The 9,214-nt window shown below is 38.4% G+C and overlaps 1 protein-coding gene across 1 annotated transcript in view; it reads right to left on the bottom strand.

Annotated features, from left to right (window-relative positions):
- Positions 1-8,632, bottom strand: part of LOC134620204 (sodium/potassium-transporting ATPase subunit alpha-1-like) — a 29,687-nt gene extending 21,055 nt beyond the window's left edge. The window contains exon 1 of the mRNA XM_063466244.1: positions 8,597-8,632. The gene's annotated coding sequence lies outside the window, so the exon portion shown is untranslated. The remainder of the gene's footprint in view (positions 1-8,596) is intronic.
- Positions 8,633-9,214: the final 582 nt, after the last annotated feature.

Raw genomic sequence — 9,214 nt, forward strand, 5'->3', positions numbered from 1 at the left:
GATGCTGTACAGTCACCCATAGTTGTTGCTTGTTTGCCAGTCTTGCTGCATTTAGTTTTGTTTAAAGGAACTGAAAAGCAGCTGCGTTGAGTTCAGATCAGGTGACTGAGTCGCCCACTGAACAATATCCCCTTTCTTTGCCCTGAGAAAACATTGGGTTGCTTTTGCAGTATGATTTGGGTCATCTTTGATTTGCAGACAGTATAGATTGCATGTCATATCATTTATCAGCGCTGTGCACCTTGTTGTAAACCTTGACAAACCTGTAGACCCTGACAGTGATACTTTGTCAGATGTTGTGAAGTTGTTTTTCTTCACCATGGAAATACTTCTGTGATCATCCACTTCCTAGACTTCTTCTGTGGTCTTTAAGGCCTTTTGATGTTGCAGAAGGTTGAATTTGGCCGCTTTCACTTCCGCTTACATCACTTTGGAGTGAAGAGCTACCAAATGCAATTTCAACGCTTGGAATCAACTCCAACTCTTTTATCTGTATAATTGGTTCTGGAATAGGCAATAAGTCTCACCTGGCCATGAAACTTCTTATTAGCCAGTTGACTAGTAAAGAAACCATGTCTGTAATTCATAAACAGTTCATGCAAGTTAAATATTTTGAATTAAAGCTGAAAGTCTGCACTTTATTAACATTGTGATTGCTTGAGTTAAAATCCACTGGGGTGGTACACTGAGTCAAAATTAAAAGAAAAAAATTGATAACTGTATTGAGTAAAAGTAAGTTGAACGAAAATATTAGTTTTACTTTGCCAGCGTTTAAGAGAAAACTTAGACAGGAACAATCTACAGAACATCGTGTTAAGAAAGCCTGACATACTCCTAGTAGGACTTAATAACTCCTAAAAAGAGACTTCACACACATACTCAAAATTTCCAACTTAGGTGTTTGTCTAAAGCTTGAAAAAAGGAGGACTGTAATTTATTCTTGGTGTTTAGAATTTAGCTCAGCATGTGCATTTTTAGGTTTCAGTGTTAGCAGTAATTTTGGCTTGCTTTTGATAAAACAGACACAGAATGGCCAATTTTCACAGAAAAAGTAAACATTTAAGTACTGCACAGAAACATGCTATATAGCCTCAGACATAAATGTTTCTTTGCAGAGAGTAATTCCAGATGAAGAAGTCAGAGACTCTGTGGACACGCTGGGATATCTGTGCCAAGGTCAACAAAAGAGAAAACAGACTCTTGTTGAGGCTGCCATGAATGAAAGGGACAAAAACAAAAACAAAAAAAACTTTTTGTCTCTCTTGTTTTCCACTTCTTGTCCTCTCATACAAATATAGAAAAAAAACAAATGAGGTCAGAAAAAATGATATGGATATGATGCTAAATACTGCATATTTGTTTTCTGTCATCAAACAGAGGACTACTGTTATAAAAAAAAACAACCTTTGCCCTAAATTAGTTGTACTAAATATGATTTTGTTTAAAATTAGAAGCCTGCCATTTTAGCAAACTAATAACTACTCAAAACCGGACTGTACTTGGTCCCATCACCTTAATAATTTTTTTTAGTCTTTATCAGAACGTTAAAAAACAAATAAACAGTCAAAGTAGTTTTCTTAATCTTTTTTTAATCCCATCAGTTTAGTTGGCAACATTTCTAATTTACAAAATTGATGCTGTAATACAAACCCTAAGCAAGAAAGATGCCAGGAAAATGCTTTCTTCTTAAGCATGGCACCCAGAGTTATAAAGAATATATAGTGCATTACTTTTGTAATAGATTACTTTTTAAATATTTTTGTCCATGCATCACAGCTCCCATTCACATGCTAAACACTACTATTTATAAGGCGCTCCTCTGTGAATATTTTACCTGGTAAGTAGTAAATAAATAACTAGAGTTTTTCTAGTAAGTCTTTCATCTCTAACTGCAGCTGGTAGTCTTTGGTCTACTTGACACTTTCAGGTAATTTAGTACACTGGATCAGTTCTCTACCTCCTACAGGTTCTTGTTGGAGTCCCTCAGCAGAACCAGTGCCTCCAGAAGAACACCACAAAAAGGATTATTGCTGCCAGATATAGTCCAAGATGGTGTTGAAGTTTGTCAGACCACATTTGGCACCAATATCAAAGACTGACATAACATCAACATGACTGGCAAAGAAGCCACTAGGACAAAAACAAGATGGAAAGAAATGAAGCAAGTTGATTATATGAATGAGGGGATTTTCTGGTAATAAACTGATTGAGGATGGTGTCAACCAGACTCTCAAATATGTAGATGTATCACTGTAAAAGTGAAACATTTTCATCAATGAAGATACAGAGGTTTTAAAACAAGGTGTAAAACCTGGGACAAATGCTAGACCAAGGAGCCTAGGAATGGCCTAGAAAACTCTAAACCTCTAAAAGAGCCAGAAGGGGAAAAAAGATGCTTGGACAGATGAAACCAAGATAAAGAATGATGGAAAGAGAAAAATATGGAAAAGCAGAGAAACAACACAAGATCAAGAAGCATATCACATCATCTATCAAACATGGTGGAAGCAATGTTATGGCATGTACTGATGATGTGACTTCTGATGGATGCAGGAGGATGACTTGCGAAGTGTAAAAGTTTATAATGTCTGCTCAGATTCAGCCAAATAGTGTAAAACTGACTGGATATTCTTCAATGGTTAAGTCAGTCAGCTGAATGAGGAAATTCAAAAACCAGGTCAAATTGTGTATGAAAGGAGAAGATAAGGCATAAAACAGAGGGAGTTCACAGCAGTTTCTACACCCAACCATTTACCAGAAGCTTGGTTCCTTGCAGGCCAAGAGAGATGAAAGAATTTCTGAAATCTGTTTGCACCACAACAAAATGCTTGTGTAATTAGTAAACATTCAAATCAGCTGCAGTGTCAGCTAGAAATAGGCCAGCTGACAGATCAAAGTGTAATCAAACTAGGCTACAGCAACGCACATGGCATCCTCTCTGACATGAAGAAAATCCTAAGTGGTTCGGTTTAGCTGCTTTACAAGCTGCCAGATCGCATTCCTGGTACAAGTGGACGTCAGTGGAGAGTAAATTGGATTTGGATTCTCGTCAGTTTCACCCAGTGAGATGATGACAGGGATCATGTAATCTCTGAGAGATCTATGTGTCGTTCATTCAGACCACACAGGCGCACGCACATAGACCCTGCACATCCATTTAATCTGGTTGAGGATTACCCACTGCAATTAAAGGAATGAAAAAAGGAAGATGGAGGGAGAAAGAGACAGACAGGGCGAGAGATGCATTTTTCTAATTCAGGTTATTGCTATTGTCAGTATTATTGTATGGCTAAGGTCACTGTCAAAGCTGCAAACAGGCAGTTGAAACTGAACCATGATGGTACAGAAGTAAATAGGGAATCAATACTTGTCTTAATGATTTTGACAGATTTTTTTCCTTCATGTGCAGTTTTCCTAAAGCTTGTGTTAATATTCTTCACAACTTCATATTCATCAAAGTCACAAATACAAATCCTTTAGCACATCAGATGAAGATTAAGGGTTTATTTGACACATTCCTTTATGTGCTTATAATGAGCTTGATGCTGAAACACATCCCATCCCTGATCTGAGGCCAATCCAGCACTATCAGTCATGGATTGGCCTCCCTAGAACTTGGACTTCAACATTATTGAAGCAGTGTGGGATCATGTTGACAGAGAACAGAACAAAAGGCAGAAACATCCAAAGAAGAGCTTTGAATGTCCTTCAAGAAGCCTGGAGAACTATTCCTGAAGACTACTTAAAGAAATGACAGGAAAGCTGCCTAAAAGAGTTCAGACTGTGTTGAAGAATAAAGGTGGTAACCCAAATATTGACTTTCAAGCTTGTGGAATTGTATAAACTATTAAATACTGTATTTTCACGTGTGCTGGCACATGTTTTAATACATTTCTGCACTAATTTTCCATTTTGTAAGAACTCACACCAAAAATTAGATATTTAATTTGGGGTTGATCACAACCGATGACAGAATGTAAAATATCTAATGTACAAATGATCTGAATCTTTTAAAATGTAACCACTGTTCAAATAAAATAGAAATTAAAAGCTATGTAAGACTTCTCTTTTCAGCACTGGACGTACATGTGATGTCATAGTTTTACATTTCCCAGCACTGTGCACTGTAGTATAGTGGCACAAGGAACTAGTGAGAGAATAAAGGAAGAAAGAGTCACTGTAGGCACTTTCAGCCTGGCTGATCCAAAATCCTGGCAACAGCAACAAAGAGCTACTGTCTGAGCTCACTCTTTCTCACACATTCATGCACACATACTGCAATGTGCAAACCCCAGTGTGGACGCAAGCTAGTTTGCTAACAGACACATACCAAAATGACCACCACATGCAAGTAATGTGCTAGTGATTTTCTTCTCACCACAAGTCTTATGGGTTTTCTGGATGATTGCCTAAAGACTGAAAGACTTCTAAATTCAGGCCTTTTTTTGATGACAGGTTGGTTAGGTTTGGGTCAACATGGTAACGTGGGTTAAAATAGATCCTTTAACATAATCTGTGGACACCTATCTGGCTGAAAGCACTGAACGTCTCTTTGGCAAGCTTTGCCCACGTGCCTGCACTTGCAGCTCTAGCCCAACACGTGTCATCTACAGACAAAAAATAACACCTGGAGTTGTGACACTGATGCATCCTGCAGGTAAAGTATTATACTTGAATATTTTTAGTAACTGTTGCATCATGGCAGTCCTTAGGGCTTTCAGTCTGTGGTGGAAACATCAGTCCAATGGCTCCTGGACTCAACCTTCTATTTTGGTCATGACTGGAATATTTTAATTCAAATCAGTTTTATTTGTACACCACAACAGCAATCACCTTAAGGCACTTAAAACTACTACATTTATCACAGGGTTTTTTTTAATCCTCATGAAATGTGGCTCTCTACGTCACATCAAGAACCATCATCAGGTAAATCTGCCAATATGTGTGAAAACAAACAAATACGAGCCAATCTCTGTTGTTCTTTGTGTTTAGCAAATTTTAAGCCTTTTGGACACCGCAAACAAGTAAATGTCAGCAAGTGAGGATTGTTATTGTGAGCACGTAGACATGTAGGCATGCTGACGTAAATATTTAGCTCAAAGCACCGCTATTCCAGTGTTTCACCTCCTGCTGCAGAGGGACTAGCACGGCCGTTAAAGTCTTGTTTTATTTTTCATTACTTTAGTTTGTGTGTTTTAAGGTCTCCCACAATATCTCTGTGGCACCTCTGTCAAAAACTGCTTTTAAAGGTTTATTTTAAATGCATTGTAGTTAAACGAAAACAGTACGTTAGGAATATAAAGTCAAGACTGAGTATTTAATTTAATATATGTGTTATTACAGAATAGCAACATTGCAAATTGTTCAATTCAATTTTTTTCAATTCAATTTTATTTATACAGCTCCAAATCACAACGACAGTCGCCTCAAGGTGCTTTATATTGTAAGTTAGACCCTACAATAATACTACAGAGAAAACCCCAACAATCATATGACCCCTTATGAGCTAGGGATTTGGTGACAGTGGGAAGGAAAAATTCCCTTTTAAGTGGAAGAACCCTCCAGCAGAACCAGGCAAACCAGGCATTTGTTTAAAAAATTTAGTTTTAAAGACACAAATTGTGCTCTGCTTTACTAGACAACCACCCAAAGTGAAGTTTATGCCATTGCTGCCCTAAATTAACAGTAACTGGTAATAACTGGTAATTACCAAAATGGAGAAGTCCAGTGTTTCGGCTCAAATTTGGGTATAAAAATGTGAATTCACTTTTTTGTTTGACCAAAACAAACAAAAAAAAAAACATAGCAGAATTTCAAAAAGTTGCATCCTGACACCATGGTCTGTTTTTCTCAGCTGTGATGTTTCAGTCTTACACAATTCAATCATAGAGTCAATATGCAGTCTGTTTGGGAGTCAAACTAAGGTCAAAAGATCAGGAGATTGGTTTCAGTGAATGTGTTTAAGAAAGACCATCAAATGCTGTTGCTTAACTGTCTGAGCAAATCTTGTGTTTGTCTCAAGAGACTGTTATCAAAAAATCAACATCCAGGGCGCAGGCCTTCAGCCAGCTACCTCTGCTGATTTCAGATATAGCTCTAAGTTGTCATTATGCCTTTCCATAGTTGTAAACATGCACCTACTCACTAATTATGGCTGCAGCTACCAAAATAAAATGACATATAATTGTTGTCTTAAAACCAAGATTTTGTTTGTGCCAGTTTTGCTATGACAAAGGTTTTGCCCGAAGCAGAAAATGGCTACGCACTGTTGTATGTGTTCAAAGGCATCTCAGTTGCAACATATTTGAGACTAAATACATATTAGGTAAAAGATACGTCAAAGTCCTGAACTGGGATGATCACAAAAAGTACAAACTGGGAAAAAGCACATGTTGGAATGCGTAACATAGCACTGAGTCATTGCTATCAGCTTCCTTTCAAAAGTCATGCAGCGTTTGTTTCAGCTGTGTGGCAGTGTTTGTTGAGAAAGCTTTAAAAAAAAAATAAAAGGAGATTCTTGTAACTGCCTTCCACAGTAAAACTGGCTTCACTTCCCTGAATGACTCGGTCAGTGGTCACCTTAATGTCTGACATGAAAAGAAAAGTTAGCTTCCTGATTAGCATGGTCGTATGGAGCTAAACACTGTTATCTCATGGCAGGAAGGTTCTGGTCAGTTTGTGGTTTTCTGTGTGATGCACGTTCTCCCCAGGTATTCTGGTTTTCATCACAAAGACATGCATGTAGGGTTAACTGGTGATTCTAAATTAGCAACAGGTTGTCAGTGTGTACCCTAATCTCAAATATGTATTTCAGTTTCTTCTATTTTCTTGAAATTTGTTACAATCACTGCACCCACACACAGCAGTATTTTTCCTGTTATTCTTGAGGTTGATGGAAATATTCTTTTCTACAATGTAATAAGCAGTGGGCATGAAACTGGCAGACCTGTAGTGCATGAGTTAATAATGAGTAAATCCCCACTAATCTAGGTGGTGGATTAGGACTGATTACCCCTGAAGTGAAATGCTCAGTTTTCCAAACAATGGATTTAACCATATATTCCTGGAACGTTTTTCACTGGAAATCTAGAGTGCATTTATTTATTTATTTATTGGTCTTTAATCAAAGTTAAGGCAAAAAAAGGTTACTGAGCCTGTATAGAAACTTGCAATAGAAAAGACATTTAAATGAAAGACAAACATATTGAATGTTTGAACTGAGACATTTTCTTATTTCATGAGAAGTATTGTTTCATCTAAAAATGTGATGGCAGCAACACATTTGAGAATGTTGGTAGAAGGACAAAGTAGAGGGGCGTAAACAGAAACAGCTGGAGGAACACTTTTATCTAATTCAGTTAATTAGCAACAGGCCAATAACATGATTGGCAGAGTTTCTTAGAAGTAAGGAATAAAGAAAAATGGGTGGAGGATCATAACCAGAAATGTCACCATCTTCTCCGTGGCAAAGGTTGGTTTAAAATGTATACAGGCAAAGTAGAAAACGTCTGTGGTCAGAAAATTAAAATGAGAAAATCTGTCATCAGTTATCAAAAGTCTGAATTGGTGATGGTATGAGACAGCTTTATAGCCATTTTCCACAAGTACCTACTCAGCTCAATTCGACTCGGTTTGGGTCGTTTTCTGTTACAATCGAGTACCACCTAATGTGCGTAGGGTTGTTATAGCAACATGGCAAAAAGTCCCAAGACGTCATATATAAGTGACACGAACACCATAACAATGGAGGACGTCACGGCGATGGTATACCTGCTGCTTGGTCTTTGGCTTTTTATCAGACTCGGGGAACACAGTGTTGTCTTTTGTGTAGCCATTTCCCTGGTTGCTGGGTTTCAAAAATGGCGGTTTGATTTTCATAGAGGATGACTCACTGAGTGACGCCACTGACTAGCAAATCGATGGCATGCAGTATGTTGACGTCACATTTTTGGATTGCCTCAAATTGCTTGGAACCCTGGCCGGGGTTTTAGGGTTTTCCACCTAACAGAATACCCTAAAAACCAAGTTGAGCAGTGCCGAGCCACCCAAGTAGGTACTAGTGGAAAAGGGCTATTAATGTCTATGGAATTGTCAGATTGCACATCTGGAAAGTCACCCTCTGCGATGATGGTATATCCAGGTTTTAGAGCAACGCATGTTTCCATTCAGACAAAGTCTTTTTCAGGGAAGGGCTTGCACATTTCAGCAAGACAATGCTAAATTGAATCCTGCATCTATTACAACAGCATGACTTGATAGTAGAAAGTGCAGGCTGATTCACCACTAACTGAACTCATTCATGAAATGAAAAATACAAGAAAGTAGATCCAGGACTGTTAAGCAGCGAGAATAGCATATCAGGCAAGACTGAGGGAAAGTGGCAAGCATGGTCCGGTCCTAACTTTTTTGAGATTGCTCCCATAAAATTCAAAATGACCTTTTTTTTTCTTAAAATGACACGTTTTCTATGTTCTGATGTGAATAAAAATGTGGGTTCATAACATTGTTTTTAATCATTAAATTTAGTTTTTATTTGTATTTTACACAGCCTCACAACCTTTCTGGAATCGGCGTTATACACTTAAAAGTCTCTCACCTTCTCATTAACCTCTCCTTCACCACAGTGGACAAAGAAAGGCAACTTGCTGGGAGAAGCTAAGAGCAGAGGAAAATGTCAGGGGAGGGACAAGATAACGTCGGAAAGGAGGAGCCGAACAGACAAGAGAGGAGGAGACTTGTCACATGACGGTACTGGAATGTCATCTTGTCCTTGGAAAGGACACAGGAATCTCACAACAAAGGATTTCCTTGTCTTCATTTCCCCACTTTTTCTGTCTTGATTTCAATCTCCTTCAAGAAGCTCTTATCTGTCTTCCATTTTCTTAAAGTCGCTTCTACCCAGCTGCTATTCACCTTTTGTACAATACCATCTCAGTTCCTGACACTGCACACGAGAAGGACACACACTCAAGATGCCCTTTGTATTCTAGAGCTTTCTTTTTTTCAGTCTCCTGCTAGTTATTTCTTAGTAGGAGTTCATTCACACATGCGTGCACACACACACACACACGTGCATACACCTGTAACTTCCCCCACATCCCCCATTCCTCTTCATTATCATAATCATTTTACCTCTCTCTCTCTCTCTCTCTCTCTCACTCTCACTCACTCACACACACACACAGAATTCCTACACTGACTCCTCCCCTCTGTA

The sequence above is a fragment of the Pelmatolapia mariae genome, linkage group LG23, assembly GCF_036321145.2.
Source record: "Pelmatolapia mariae isolate MD_Pm_ZW linkage group LG23, Pm_UMD_F_2, whole genome shotgun sequence".
NCBI lineage: Eukaryota > Metazoa > Chordata > Actinopteri > Cichliformes > Cichlidae > Pelmatolapia > Pelmatolapia mariae.